The following is a 17,011-nucleotide window of genomic DNA, read 5'->3' on the forward strand; positions in this document are numbered from 1 at the left end:
CCCCCTCGACGGCCCGTCGTGCCCATGACGGTCCGTCGTGGGATCCGTCGACTCAGACAGTTTTTCCAGAAATAAAATCTGCTGCTTAAAACGACTAAACAGGTCGTTACAAATATACATGGAGGAAATAATATAATTTGTTGAGGAAGGATATAGTATTTTAAACAATAAATACAAATTGACTATCAAAGAAATAGGGATACAAGATTCTTGTAAACAGATAGCATACATAGTGAAAATAATACAATCTGTTGAGGAGGAATACAATATTCTAAAAAAATAATTTGACGGTTAAAAAATAGAATATGTCTATGCTTAAGAAATACAAACCGATTTGACATACCCATTTGAATGACTACAAACTATAAAGGAAATACAATGTCCTTAAAATACAAATGATGAGTAAAAGAAAAAATAATTCACAAAAAAAAAAATTAACATGAATGTTATTGTTGTATGCATACAATTTTGCAAGTTATTTCTCTAGCTCTTTCTTTCCTCTTCGTATGTTATATTCTTTTTTTCCAATTTTTTCACCAAAACCAAATCCGAATTTGTATTCACTTATGCATTAGTAACCCTATAAAAAAATCAAATTTATTAAATATTAAATATAAAATAATCAAACAATATATTATAATATGTATGAATTCTAATGTAGAATACTACAAATTACAATCTGCTTAATCTCAAAAATAAAAATAACATCACAAAAAAATCACACAATGGAGTTTATAATACTAAAAGTCCGAAATGCATAAATGTATGATGAATATGTTAACAAACTCATATAAAGATCAAAAAATGACGGAATGTTCATAATATATACAATCCAAAGTTCAACATAATTTGTGATTTCGAAAACAAAATCTAATGAATGATGACTTCGAAAAAACTTTTATCAATTGAGAGATTTCCTGAATTAATTGATAGATCTGCACAAATTTGTATAAACTTGAATAATTAGTTATTTTTAAAAAACGAGGAGCGAATAATAGTTGAAATATGATGATAGGCAATAAAAATGAGAAAATATGAATGATGGGGACAATGTTCAAAACTGATGAAAGAGAAAAAAAATTTGAAAAAATGAAAGTTAGAAAATAAATTTAATAGTAATAAAGCTTAGGAAAAAGTGTAAATGGGTAGTATTTGGATACAAATTATTTTCTAAAATATTGAAATTTTAACATTTTAAATAAACTGTGACTAGTTTGTTGATTTTCCAAAAGGAATTTGGGTTCTAAAAGGAATTGAAATTTACTTGATTTATAAATAATAAGAGATATGTTATAATCCGTGATTAAATTGTTGTAAGCAAAAACAATTTAAAAGTAGGTTTAAACCAAGTAATATTGAGTCATAAATGTGTATATGGGGTGATTTTTCCTTGAAATATTTTAACGATTTTTTTCTAACTACTTATAATTAAGTCTTTATTTAAGGAACATTTAGTTGATTTTAAACATGGGTTAGACTCAATATTAACTCAATCAAAAAAATTAAAAATTCTAAAATTTATATGAATCTTTATAATCGAGGTATATCATGCATTGAGCTTCTATAAAGTTTATATTATATTATTTTTTATTTATATGTGATATATTTTAATTACAGAAAAGGGCCTAAAATGCCTTCGAAGTATTGAAAATGGTACAAACTACCCTTTATTCAACTATTGGCTTCATAATACCCTTTTCACCAACCGACTACTCCAAAATGCCCTTGTCATCCACCTTTAGGTTCAAAATTGACCAATTATAATGGTTTCAAATTTAATCTTTTTAAATATTTTTTAAAATTCTTGGCGCTCAATTATTGGAGATATTTTAATTTATCAATATCATTTATAAACCAACCCACTACCCACCCATTACTAATTAAGCCCCACCCAATTAATAAACCATTTCTAATATCAAAATCGCCCTAAACACTACTACAGCATGGCGAAATTACAAATTCCTTAAAATGACATTCAAAATTATTTGAGTCCGAATTGAAGCCCGAATTAAATTTAGTTTGAGACGCTTATTTAGGAGGACACTTTCTATAGGATTGTGTTTCAAACTTGAATTTGAATTTTATGATTAAAGGTAAAGATGTAGCACCTCATCAATTAATTCATGCACCCTTTTAAATATAATTCTATAAATATTTATTATTTATTTTAAATATTAAAACTCTAATATATTCTATTTTAAAAAGGTTTCTATCATGCAACATCACATAATTGAGGCGAATGAATAATTAACATGAACATGATAAGACTTTTATGTTTATCGGTTATTTTTATTTAGACACTTGAATTATACTAGTTTGATTGATGACTTGAATGTAGGATAATGTTCTTCTATAGATATTTTCGACTCAAATTTTTCAAAACACTCATCTGTAGTAACTTTCATGTTGTGCATTAGTAATGCGACATATTTATTAATTGGGTGTGGTTTAACTAGTAATGTGTTGGTAGTATATTGGTTAATAAATTTTATAAATAAGTTAAATTATAACAAATAGTACCCCGTGGATCAAAAGAATATTTAATAGTTTAAATTTAAAATCGTTAAATAAGTGGTTAATTTTGAACTTAAAGGTTCATGCGAAGGGTATTTTGGAGCCAATAGATGAATGAGAAGGGTATTTTGGAGCCAATTGTTAAATAAGTATGTTCGATTGAGGAATTGAATATATGATAATGTACTTCTATAGATATTTTCGACTCAAATTTTTAGAAACACTCATTGGTAGTAACTTTCATGTTGTGCATTAGTAATGCGATATATTTATTAATTGGGTGTGGTTTAACTATTAATGTGTGGGTAGTATATTGGTTAATAAATTATATTAATAAGTTAAATTATAACAAATAGTTGATCTCCATGTATTAAAAGAATATTTAATAGTTTAAATTTAGAATCGTTAAATAAATGGTTAATTTTGAACCCAAAGGTGCATGAGAAGGGTATTTTGGAGCCAATAGGTTGATAGAGGGTAATTTTTTACCATTTCTGATACTTCAACTGTATTTTAGGCCCTTTTCCGATTTAATTATTAAGCACATATTTAATAAATATGATTAATATTGAATTTTTTAAAAGAATTTCATTTTTTTAAAACACATCATAAAGAAATACATTACATGAACTAATAAAATTAATTTCATTCTTTTTTAAGGTACTATCTTTATTTAAGCAATTCTTTTTCTTCCTATTTGATCTGTTTTTTTTTCCATAGACTATTTTAATGAATTAAAATTAATTATGCTTCTATATTTAGTTAAAGAAAAAAAAAATGTCGACACATATTATTGCTATAAACTGGAGTAACATTAAAACACAGACAAAAAAAACATGCACACACCCCAAGTAAAACATGACTTCACCATTGTCTCAAGTCTTTATACTTTAGTTATATACTTTGTCTTTTCTCATCAACTTTTGTTAATTCATTTATTTTGTTTGACTACCAAGTAGCAATTGTTAATGTTGCCTCATCAAAAGCAGACCTAAAATGCATATTGAGTAGGTAAGGTCTTGGTGATCATCCATCCAATAAATTTAAGAGATTCATATACTATTGATGTTTCTATAATTGTCAAAGGTGACAATCATGTCTTTTGTGACCTTGTATTAATAGGTACTAAAAGCATGGAAGTTTTGAAATCGTTTACTATGATAGAGATGGAAATACTTGTGAAGGTACTAGTAATAGTCATTTTGAAATACAAGATGGAGGATTATGTTTTCGAGTTGGGACCAACTGCAATTTATTCTTAAGTGGAAGTAACTTTAAATAATTGATTGATATATTGCATTATTGAATTGTAAGAGTAGTTTTTTTTTAAATATATATGAAATCAAGTTAATTATATTTTACATGTTTATTCTATTTCATTAGTTTGTTTACTACTATATGTCTCCTTTTTACTGAAATACATCTATTTCCTGCCCCCTTGTAGCAGTTGGTTAGGCTAGGCCGGTTAGAACCTCTCCACAGTTCTCGATTATGATTGAACTAGGGAGGATCGGTATTGCTGGGGGAGATTGTTCCTTCTAAGACATGGTGAATTGGAAACTCAATTTGATTTTCTTTGACCACCCAACTTTAACGAATTATGTTCCTAATTTGTTAATGTTTGGGTAAAATTTACAAATTAATTACACTCTATTTTATGTCAATAGTAATTTACTCAAGCTATTAAAAAAATCAGATCACCTGCTTTGAATCTTAAAATAATACAAAATACAATTATAAATTGGACTCTCTCTCTCACACACACACAAACAAAAAAAATAACATCATGCCTTCCAAATTAACTCACCTCTTGGTCCTTTTTTCCTAGTTAATTTCTTCTACTCCTCTTATGTTAATTTAATAATCTTGTTAAGTTACAATGTTTTTATATTGTTAATGCAACTAAAAAACAGTGGATACACATTTCTATTTAAGAGGAAATGATCTTGGTGACCATCCAGTAGCTCCAAATGAATTTTACTCAATTGAAATTCCAATTGTTGTTAAAAGAGATAATCATGTACTTTGTGACATTATTTTTGGGGACAAAAACGGAAAATCTGTGCTTTTTAATTATAATAGAGATCTTCAATGTTGTGATATGAATATATACACTTGTTATTGGGGTGCACAAGAAAATGAATTATGCATGAGATCAGGAGGTCATTGTACTTTGCATGTTAATTGGAATTAATCATTACTTCCAATTGAAAAATTATATGTTTTATTTGGATATGATATACGTGGGTTTTTCCTTTTCCTTGAGCATCCAAATCAATGCAATATAATTAAATAAATACTTACAACAAGATTCTGAAGCTTACAATATCCCTATCAAGCAATTTGAAAAACGGAACCAAAACGAACCATAAATTTGATTTCAAAAATGAAAGTTAAATTTGGAAAATAAAAAAAAAAATTTGTTACCCAAAGGATTTAGAGATAATGATGAAAATCAGTTCAAAAATGACGTCAAAATCGATCCACAATCCAATTTATCAAAATGTTTCTCTTCTTCAATGTCGTTCAAATTGGCGTGAAATCCAATGTTTAAACATTAAAATCATGAGTTAATCAATGGGTAAAAAGTGTAACGGAGTTAGAAATTGTTAATCAATCACTGAAACTTGAAAACCCTTTAAAATGGCTGATACCTAGCTCACACATTAGAAAAATGGTGAGCTTTTGGAAGAAAACAATGTTTAGGCAAAAAAACACTTATTACGGTCATGACCCAAAGCCTCATGATCGGAATGAGTATATAGGTCTACTTATTAAAGTTGACCATCGCGATCGTGAGTGGGACTCACGCAGTCGTGATGACCAACAAACTAACTCTACGCAATCGTGATAGAAGGTCTCACAGTCTCAATGAACAACATCCGTGGCATAAGTAAAACAAAAACCAACACTACACACAAGAAAATATGCTACCCAACTGAATTCGTCTTTTAAGACTTAATTGAACCATCAAAACACAAATGTAAGGTCTTTTTAACTCGAAATTGTCACGACCCAGACTGTCGTGATTCACACTTACACAAACCCTCCGGTGGGAGAATAATTACTACAACCCAAACTAGCAAATTTTATGAATACTAATACATTAAATGTTACGGAAGTATGTTTAAATGAAATAAAAAATGAAGTCCCCATAAACTCCAAGGTTTAAATAAACTGGGCAAACTGAGGTGGAAGAACAACCTAGGAACCTGATGACCATTGTACCAAATCTCTAATAACAACAAGTGTAAGAACAAGGGGTAAAACCCCAAAGTGAAACAAACACCTTACACAAAAAGCCTGAGTCCAAAAATAGTAGAGCTAAACAAAAAAGATCCATGGCGCCCTGAAGAACTGGCTCACCCATGAATCCGATCACGCTCAATAGTCATCTAGCTGAGGTCTATCAATAATCGCCTGAAGATTTTGTACAAAACAAAGAACATGCAAGTGGAGTATAAGTACACAACCATAATTACAGGTAATCTGCGACTATTCCAGTAAGCATAATATAGATCATAATTACAATGCAGTAAACACATACATACATGGAATATATATGCAGATCGATTATGATTTCACGAGAAATGCACGATTCCACATTCTTAATAACAAATAGATATGAAAAATAAATGGTTCTCTCATGGAACCCAATTCAATGGTCTTCTAATGAACCCATACCTAACCTACTAGGATCGTGACATTGATTATAATATTTATGCTAGTGCGTGGATCGTGACACCCCTTCCAATATTTATATCGGTACGTGGCAAAAAATCCTAGTTAGTGTTTCGGTTCGTGACACCTGCTCCATCAAATAAACCACAATCACAATCACAATGTATATTCTCATAATCATAGAAGAAGAGGTCATTCATGGCATATAGTTTTTCGTTCATACTTATTTACATTAGGTGTGATCAATAGGCTTCATTCACAAACATGCTTGCATTATAATAAAGTAATTTATAACATACATCATGCAAAATATGAAATCACAACCATCACCTACCTCGAATCCAAGCTTGAATCCCTAAAGGAATTTGAATCTTCCGTTTTGGGATTCTTTCCGCTTGTTCTAGGTCACAAACAATAATTTATATGCAAGGATTAACAATTAAAGATTTAACTATCCTAATTATAATAAAAGGAATAATTGTAATGACCCGAACCGTCGTTATTCAGAAAGGAAAAAAAAGGCACAAGAAATTTGGATCCTGTCCGGATACAGCGGGACAGATGCCGCTGGCGCGGTGGTAGTGGTGCTGCAGTGGCAACTTACCCCGCTAAAGCAGGATCAGTGAGGCAAAATCTGAATTTCAAGAAATCCTTTTTTTTTAATCTTTCCAAAAGTAACCTATAGGTCCTTAATTACCCTAGAAACATTAGAAAAGTTATTTCAATTTTCGGAAAGATTGAGAAGGAGCTTTCTAACGTGAGGATGGTGAAATCTTGCGAGATCTAGGCAAAATTAATTGTTGCGAATCGGGGAAATATGGAAAAGGAATCAGACTCCGTAAAAATTTTCTTGTCGCTCAGGTAGGTTAGGTTTTTATGCATTGAGTAGTGGTTAATCTCTGTTTAGCTTGTTGTATACAAAATAATTTTTAGGGGATGAATAGACCCTTGTGCATCGAGTAAATTATGTGGAAATTTTTTATAATGTAATGTATTTGGGGTTAGTGATTGATGTAGAGAATCGATGAAATAACAAGTGTTCTTGGCCATTTTCTTGAGTAGAATTCCTTTATTAAAAAAGGATATCTGGTAGAATGTAATAAATTTCTACTTATGTTGGATTCGCCTTATCTAAGTAACAAGTTGATGAATGTAAGTAATTTAGGGTTGGAATTTGTCTCTTGAGTGATAACAAATTAGATAAATTTATAGGTGATTATTTTGATTTCATGATTTTGTGATGTATGCATGTTCTTCCTTCTTTGCGATACTCATATGTCTATGAATGTCGCAATATTGATCATCTTTATTGTAGAGGAGATAGATATAGACAAGATATCGTGTTGTAAATATATGATTTTTATTATCTACTTGTATTGTGATTGTGTTGTGTGATTTGGGATAGAATTGTTACATTTTCAGCACAAATATTGGATCGGGTTGCCACGTTCTAACACTAATACCATATTAGATTGCCACATTCCAGCAAGTTAACTTGGATCGGGTACCACGCAGTACACTATGATTTTGAGCTTGGGTTCCATGAGAGGACCTACTTATTGTGATAAGTTGCATTGAAAATAATGTTATATTTTTGTATTGTAACGTGTATACACTTATACTGATTGGGTTCTTACCTAATGATGATACGGTGTAGGTGGAACTATATGTCAGTATGTGAGGGTGGGATGATGTGTATTTATTTTAAAAGGTGTACTTGTCAGGAAGGAGTGATTTTTTAGGTATTGTCTTGGATAAGTACCCAAGGACAATTGGGATAGGACTAGATATAGAGGTATGGAGAAACATTACTGTTTGGGGTACATACGGTGGCGATACTTTAAGAATGTGACAAGATTATTGGTAGAAAAGGATGTTAGCGGTGGTTGGGATTATCTAATATAGCTAGCAATGTTTAGGCTATGACTTAGTAGAACCAAAAGTGTTAGTAGTTGATGAAGGAAAGTGGTTGGTGATCAGAGTATTGGTGTAAGTTGGGGTGTTCTAAGAAGGGTAAGGGTGGAGAAACGAGTTGTTCTTGAATGATACTATTATTCTTTTGTTATATTATTAGGTGGACATCGGGTTGACCGATGATACATACATGTGGTTGTACTGATACTACTCTTGCTATGTCTTTTTGAGATAGTCTAAATGCAGGATTGGTCATGTTTCATTTGGTGAAGATGAAAAATTCCTCCCGCAGCTTGGACTCTTCTTTCCGCATGGTGGGAGTCGTATTCTTTATTTTGTCCATCGTTATTCGTACTAGCTCATGTACTTTCTAGACTAGATCCCTTGTGATTTTAAATTCTTTTACAAGATTAACAAAGAGTGTATTTAAAAAAGCGTTTCTTTACTTTCCGCATGATTTCTCTATTAGGATATGAGGACTGTCCTACTTGGGCGTTAGAGTGGGTGCCAGCTTGACCCGATGGGTTGGTTCGTGACAAATTGGTATCAGAGCGTAGGCTACCAGTCTCCCCGTACAAGAGCAAAATGTGAACTTGACTTTTTTGGATTTGTGTGTTGATGTACATATTCAATATACAAGAGGTTCAGAGGCATTCTAGTAAGTCACTCCACTCCTTTACTTCTTTCATGTGAAGCATCGCTGGTGGTATGACTTTATTCCACGTGGTATCTCATGATATCTCCTTATTCCAATTGGTATGTCAACTAGGTAAGTCGGATGTCATGAATTTGACTAAAGGTATGCAAGCAAAGTTAATTGGAACTAGGAAGGTTCTAGTTAGTATATGAAGGCATAAATGACCAGTAATGGTCATCTATGGGACGAACTAACAAATAAAATTAAGCGTTCCGAGTGTTTTTATTGGAAAACCGTGAAGGTGTGTGACTTGCTACCTGAAATAATGGAAACTCTTGCCTTGATGTTTGAATTTTACTATATTGTGCATTGCTTGTTGAACAATTTAACTGTGTAGGTGGAATTATTATTGGATGGCCTAAACTGATGACTGAATCGTTAAATTGTAAAAGTTGTATTGTCTGGGTATATGATGTGGATGTGAGTATTATCGTGTCGGGTTATCTTTAAGTTTTAGAACTCTAACCTCGCTTACCCTAGTTGGGGAAAATTGAGAAAAACGACGGGATGGTGAAAAGAGAGGTCAGAAAAATCTTTGAAGGTGAAAAAGTACCCAGGAAATCTTGTCAAGGTTCTACTCAAGTCTTAGCTGCTGCAGCGGGATTTTTCCGACTGGGGCGGTGCTGCTACAACAAGATTATCTCACTAAAAAGGGACAAAGGGAGGCAGTTTCTCTTTAAAAAAATTCTTGTTCCTCCCTGTTTTCGAAAAACAATACGGAATGGATCCAAACTAATCCCTGGAACTTCTTAACAAGTGCTCAACAATAGTATTAACTGAAGGGGACTAAAATTAAATAACGGGTTGCTTCAGACAGTCAAATACGAGCACCCGTGTTTGACAAAAACATATTGTTTGGGAAAGGAAAAATATAAAACTAATTGTCATAAATTACAAGCTCAAGAGGGGCGAAAGGAAATTAAATCATGGACTCTCAGGATGGGTGGTGTCCACGTCAGAGACCATGTCCCTGGACGCTCCAATTTATCCCAAGACTTGTTAAGCATAAGAAACTGTAAGAAGTCCCACGCGTCAAGCTAGGGAATCACATTTCCTAGGGCAACACAAGTAAAGATGGACTTAATGGTCCATCACATCCGGGCCATCAGGCAATCCCTCTACACATCATTCCTCATCTCTTGGCGTAGCTGGCGGTGGAGAAACTCTACCGTGAGGGCAGTGCTAAGAGGAACCGGAGTGAAGTCATTATAGGTACTCCTCATCTTCTTCAGTATCGTTTCCAGGTATATCTTAACCCGTTCACCTGAAAGGGGGTCACTACACCATTTTAGTCCGACGGCCACATCACTAACGTGTAGCCTAAAATAGCAAAAAGTGTAGCCTTTGGAAATGCTAATACTTTCAGCAACACTTTTTAGGGGGTTGCCTAAAAAAGCTTAACCTTTGACATTACGCAACACTTTTTAAATGTTTCCATCTTTGGCTACACTTATAAAGCGTAGCCAAAGAGGTATAAGGGAACGCTTTGTTGCAATGAATTAGAGACACCTATTTTTTATCATACTACACTTAAAAGTGTTGCCTTTGCAGTGTTATTGGTCACACTTACAAAGTGTTGCTTTTTATAGGTCATCTAGAGCAACACTTACAAAGTGTTTCCTTTTATAGTTTATCTAGAGCAACAGTTATGAAGTGTAAATTTAAAATTACACTTCAGAGTTGCATATATATATATATATATATATATATACACACACACACACACACACACACACACACATGTGACCAATGCACAAAAATAACTAATAATTAAATCGAAGATATATATTTGAAATAAACATCGAGAAAGATGTCTTCTACAACCAAAACATAGAAAGTGATTGCTTAAAGGTCTTTAATATATATAAATTCCAAAAAAAATATACGGCATTCAAACATATATGACAATAGTACAAAAACTCTTCATCATTCACTAAAGTAGATTGAGTTTACTTCTAGGCAAAATTCAAATTCAATTACCGGCATTTACCTGCACATTCAAAATAAAATTATAAGTGGCGCAATTGACAATATATAGCTAGACAATGGAACTACATAGCTAAACCAAACGTTTTTTAATCACAATGATGACTACTTTGTAGTTAGATTTTGCAGCAAATAAGACAGTGATGAAGTCTTATTGTCATGGCAATATATCTTCGCAGACAAGCTAATCCATTAATTGTGAGTGCGTGGGAACCCAACTTCAATTTTGCTAATGTGGTACTAAATGTTGTACCATTGTGGGTCAGGTTGCCAAACATTCCACTCAACCGTTGGGGTATGGACTCACTTAGCAGAACAAGCAGTACCTTAGGCATTCCAGTGTATGCAGATGAATGTACAAGCAAATATTGGACATGATTGTAGTAGAAAACAATCCAAACCTGAAGCGACAACACATGAGAAGGAGAGGGTCCAAACAAGAGAAATTTGCCAGGGAAAATAGTTTAGCAATGGTAATCTAGAAAATCTCTAAACCAAGAGGTGTTACAAGAGAGAAGTCTATTGTTGAATTTCCACCACTGCATAAGGAGACAGAATTTCATAACGTTAAACATAAAGCAGCTGCAAAAAAATAGTCTGAGCCCCAAATCATTCGCAATGCTTAGTGGGAATATTTACAGTCCACTAATGAATAGCCAGCCAACAGGGAGTTCCAAACAAGTCAGTGGAGCAGGTGAATGGAATACAACGAGGGTGGAAGAAGGAAAAGCTCAGACGATCACTAACAAAGCTACAAACAATTGGGAATGGTTTGCTAACTACATACATAGCAACAAACTGAGAATATGGATTTTATGGGACAAGAAGAAAGTGGAATATGAAATTATCTCAATGACTGATCAACCAATACACGGGCATATAAAAAGCGTTACATTGCCTTTAGTATTCTACTTAACTGCACTATATGGATGATACAAAGTGGACAAAAACTTTGGCCATCAAAGAGTGTCGTTACCCAATGTCAACCACTATTCACAAAAATGCTAGGCAAAATCATATGTTGGATAGCAAAGTTTTTATCGTACGCAGGGAGGGAACGTAGCATGAACATACCATCAATATCAATATAATACACCTTGATACTACAACAATAAACAAAGAGCCCCCACTACCATTGATATTTCTATGAAGGATAAGTCTACAGTCCCTACTTCTAATTATTTCGTTGATCTTTCTATGCAGGATCAACCAACAATCACGAAGGAGCCGAAAATCAGAATTCAATGAATAAGGATACTATGGAGAAACAAATATATATAAGTCAACCACTGACAACATGTTGGGAATGTGAACACTCACATTGACCATAAGTTAAGAATTGTTTTACCAAGAACACCAACTCAATGGTAAAATTAAAATGAAGCACTGAAAGCAGTTCAAGAAGGAAATTATGGAAGCCATATGTGGAGCAATCTTATACCACACTTGGAGGGCAAGAAACTGGAAGAAGTTCAAAGGAAAGAATGTTGAAATTGAATAAGGAGTTAGGCAGATAAAGAAGGAAATTATAGAAAGAATATATTTGCTAAATAATTCAAAGAAAGCTCATAATTGTAGAGATTTCATTCAGAACATAATATGTAATTAGTTTTTCTATTTATTGGAGGACTATGACTGTTCAAGGAATTGGTGCTCTTTAAGATGTAAATGTTTTTTAGTTGTATGGTAATGTTTACAGTTGCTACCAAAAAAAAAAAGATGAACCATAGAAAAATGAAGTTACAGAGAAAACTGTACGACGAGGTATACACAACCTGGAGAAGAAAAATAAGGCTTACTCATCGAAATAGACTCTCGAAATAGCCAATGAAATGATCAATATGATCAATAAAAAACACAATCCATGTAATCAAACCGGCAGTAAACTATGGCACATGAACCCGTAATATTGACATCTTAGTTTGTTCCCTCAACCTGAAGCAAAAAAATAACGAATAAGACATCAAATCCTAGACAGTAACACCGGTTAAGGGACATTCCAAGAGCAAGATCATGAAGAGAAACAACAAAACAAAACTTTGAATAACAAGTAGGAGAATAACAACAATGAATACAAATTCTCAAATCTTTAAAGTGATATTATATCAGACCCGCAAAAGTAAGAAATTAAGAAACACATATCTCATATTGAATAAACATCAACAAAAAGATAAATCAAATAAAAAGAAAAAAACTCACCAGAAAAACTTTCAAACAAGCACAATATAATTATTAAAATAAAAGAAAAGGTGAAAAGAGTAATTTCAGGAAAACGACATTACCTTTCTTCAGGCAGTGAACTGGAATGGGACGAGCACGAAAACAATCTTCACTGTGAAACTTGAACACTAACGACGGATGAGGATTCCGAGCAGAATTATCTGCAAAAAAAAATAGAAAATGTGATACTCTTATTGACACTTGACTCTCCCTCCCTTGAATGTGTTTCTCTCTCTCTCTCTCTCTCTCTCTATCTATCTATCTATCTATCTATCTATCTATCTATCTATATATATATATATATACATATATATATATATATATATATATAAACTATTTTCATCAGATGGTCTAAATGTTTTTGCTCAAATAAATTCCAACTTTTTTCCAACCCCTAACAGTGAAAAAGAAGTTTATATAGGGAGGCTAAAATACGAGCTACACTCCCAAAAATCAACTGATGAAGCTAAAATACTAGCACACTCCAAATATTCGTATAGAACACAAAAATATCAAAAATCTAAGCTAAAATTTAGACTTTCAAAGTAGAAATTCTTATCTGATAAACCCTATCCCAACAAAATATGTGTGAAATCGTGTTCAACATTGAGAAACTTGAGAGTAAAGTGTGACAGGGACTAATTAGCTTCAGTTCGTCATCTTGCCAACAACCCAAAAGTATTCAATTCCTTCTAAACATAAAACAAAAAGGCAAACAATTTAGCTAACAAGAAGACTGTTTTAGTACTAAAATTTGATGAAATAGGTATCCAAAAAAAGAATCATACTTACTTTTCAAGAAATTGTTATTGGAGAAGACGACTTGAGCTACAATTCTTCGATGACTTCAAATCTTCACCTCTTTAGCTCAGTTCTTCGATGACTTCAACTCTTTTAGCGTGTATAGGAAAAGATAATTGATTCTTCAGCTGTCTTCACCTCTCTTCACCTTGGTTCATTATCTCTTTTGTTCATCAAAAATCTGTATCGAAAACTGAATGAGGAAAGTTTAACGAGGAAACATAACTTAGGTTTGGGGATACAAAAATATATAAAACATAATCACACAAGTGGTGTAAGTGGAGGGTAGAGTCAATATGAACGGAAAGCTCAACTAACATATTAAAATATTGTGCACTGGTAACCGTACTAACTTATCTTATTAAAATAATCATTTTATAATCTATCAAAGCACAAAAGAAGTACAAATAATCATATAGCATAAGCGTATATAACATAACAGAAAGCTATAACAATGACACCAATAGAAACCCAAAGTATATGTTCATCGTCTCGTATACATATAATTCCTCCAGACTTAAAATATTCATCTACTGAAAAAGACATAACTTGGTTAAAGTGTCAGGATTCTCCAATAATTTCGAACAAAATCATACTTTGATACTTAGACATCCTATAAATCAAATAAGGAAAAATTAAAGCATCTCAACCCGACAGTAACAACTCCGAACTTGGAATAAACCTTACCAGCAGGAGACCCCATAATGAGACTACAAAGTGAATCTCTAGAAATCTTATTGTTCAAAATGATCCAAATATATGTATCTTACAATCTGCAATTACTATCTTAGTCTTTATCGCATTCTCAATAGCAAATTTTGTCTTTCCTTCTTTCCCAGACAATCTGCCAATTGCCGTAGACAAATGATCACCACTCGGCAATTCACATCCTTTATCGTTGTGGCTGTCCAAAAGAAGCCAATTTAACACAAAAAATTAGATAAGAGTCATCTATCAACCTATTGTAGAAAAGTGAATCAAGAACATAGATCCCCTGCTATCTCCCTCAGCATCACACTCAGAATACAGAGCAAGTTCCAGAGAGGTCTCAAAATAATACTACAAGTCATATTCATAAATTTTTCCTGCATTTACAAGATTTTGCCTCAACTTAAATGTGGGTGAACCATCTTTGACAACCACTCCTACAAAAGGGCAAGGACTGGGACTAGAATTGGAACTACTAACTATCAAATCCAAGGTATCAAAAACCTTCTTTATATATATAAACAACACATCCTATCAAACAAGTGGTGTTGCTGAAAATGCAAAACCTTGAACTACTGGTAGAGTAGAGGAATTGACAGAGAGCAAGAGTCATATCTAATCGCTTCAGATAGATGAAGCATTCTGACTAGATATTCCCCAAACAATCAAATTATCTTTTATGGTGCAGAAAAGAGTTCATGACAAGCCAATGAACCATCTAGAGAAAGCAATAAACTTAAAATTTGAAGCTACTGTAGCTAGACAAATCCAAACCTCTTTCAAGCAATATATTATCTATTTTTTCAGCTACTGTATATATTATCTATTTTATTAGCTGTTCTAAATGTTTTTTCTCAAATAAATCCCAACTTTTTCAAACTCCTAATAGTGAAAAAAGATGTTTATATAGGGAGGCTAAAATACGAGCTACACTCCCGAAAATCAACTGATGAAGCTAAAATACAATTCACACCCCCAAAAATCAATTAAAAACACAAGAATATCAAAACGCTAAAGCTAAAATTTATACTTTCATAATGGAATTTCTTACCTGATAAAACCTACACCAACAAAATCTGTTTGAAATTGTGTTCTTCATGAGAAACTTGAGAGAAAAGTGTGACGGAGAGACTAATTAGTTTTAGTTCATCATTTTTCCAACAACAAAAAAGTATTCATTCCTTCTAATTACAAAATCAAAAATCAAACACTTCAGCTAACAAGAAAACCTATTTGAGTGCTAACACTTGACGAAATAGGTATCGAAAGGAGAATCATACTTAGTCTTCAAGAAATCGTTATTGGAGAAAACGACTTGAGCTATTAGTATGACTTCAACTCTTCAGCTCAGTTATTGATCGACTTCAACTCTTTAACCTATTTTTCTCACAAATATTTATCGGAAAAGAGAAGATGTACTTCAGCTCTCTTCACGTTGGTTCTTCAGCTCTCTTTGGTTCATCACAAATGATATGTATCGAAATAGTGAAAGAGGAAAGCTAAAAGAGAGAAGTGAAGTGAAAGAGGAAAGTGTGAACAAGTTAAAAAGAGAAAAGTGAAGTGAAAGAGGAAAATGTGAAAAAGTTAAATATTTTATTGATGTTTTTTTTTTGCCAGTAAAAATGGGAGGGAGAGACAAAAATGTTTGAGGGAATATATTATTTTAGTGAAAAATTATAAGGCAACACTTATAAGGTTTTGTTTTTTCAATTATAAACATTTGAAAAAAGTTTAAACTTATAAGATGTAGCTTATACCATTAAAGAGTAAACATTTGAAGTGTTACAAAAATTATGATAGCTAAAAGTTCAAAAGTTTAGCTACACTTTAAAAGCATTCCCAAAACTACTTTAGGCAACAATTTATGACTGTAGTTCAAAATTATTGTGGCTGTAGACCTAAAATGGTGTAGTGGGTCCTCACCATCTGAACACGTATCTGCACTGCTACTGCTAATCCTACTCGTCCTCCTTCTTCTCCTCCTCTTACTCTTAGAAAAAGAACCTGCCGGAACCAATTGAGGGTGAATAGGGGGATCCATAGGTAGTACCTCGTCAGCATTAAGTAAAAATACTCCTTCCCTCTTACATAGGGAAGTGATAAGACGGGAAATGAAGAATGATTTCTTGTTGCCCTTGTAGAACATCTTTCTCTCAGAAATAATTTGCAACCCCACATTTTGCTGATGCCCTATATAGCACGCGCCACCACCAGAGCCTGAGGAAAACTAACATCGGTTCTGTTGCTCGACAGTCAAATCCTACTAGATACTAGATGTATCCACCTCTTCGCATCCAGTGACTAGTAAGTACAAGTGAGACTTTGTTGTAGCCCAGTAAACTTCCTCCCGTTTTTTAGGATACACAATAGTGTCCGATAGCAACTCAAGATCCATCTCCTGATTTTGACCTCATACTCTAGGTTTGGGACCTCTGGCACCTTCAACACCTCATTTATAGTAGTGGCGTTTAGGGGAGTGTCAACTTCCCG

The 17,011-nt window shown here is 33.0% G+C and overlaps 1 long non-coding RNA gene across 4 annotated transcripts; it reads right to left on the reverse strand.

The window, feature by feature from the left end:
* Positions 1 to 10,634: 10,634 nt before the first annotated feature.
* On the reverse strand, positions 10,635 to 16,071 carry LOC107029513. 4 transcript variants are annotated; one of them, XR_001458017.2, is made up of 7 exons: positions 15,802 to 16,071; positions 15,573 to 15,626; positions 14,501 to 14,717; positions 13,805 to 13,994; positions 13,075 to 13,173; positions 12,592 to 12,727; positions 10,635 to 10,796 (listed from the first exon to the last, which is right to left on the reverse strand). It is a non-coding gene; the product is annotated as an uncharacterized LOC107029513 (long non-coding RNA). The 4 variants fall into 4 exon arrangements; XR_001458015.2 differs by lacking the exon at positions 15,573 to 15,626; XR_001458018.2 differs by lacking the exon at positions 15,573 to 15,626 and having other exon boundaries at positions 13,805 to 14,006.
* Between the last annotated feature and the right edge of the window lie 940 nt (positions 16,072 to 17,011).

This window comes from Solanum pennellii, chromosome 9 (genome assembly GCF_001406875.1).
Source record: "Solanum pennellii chromosome 9, SPENNV200".
Classification (NCBI taxonomy): Eukaryota; Viridiplantae; Streptophyta; class Magnoliopsida; order Solanales; family Solanaceae; genus Solanum; species Solanum pennellii.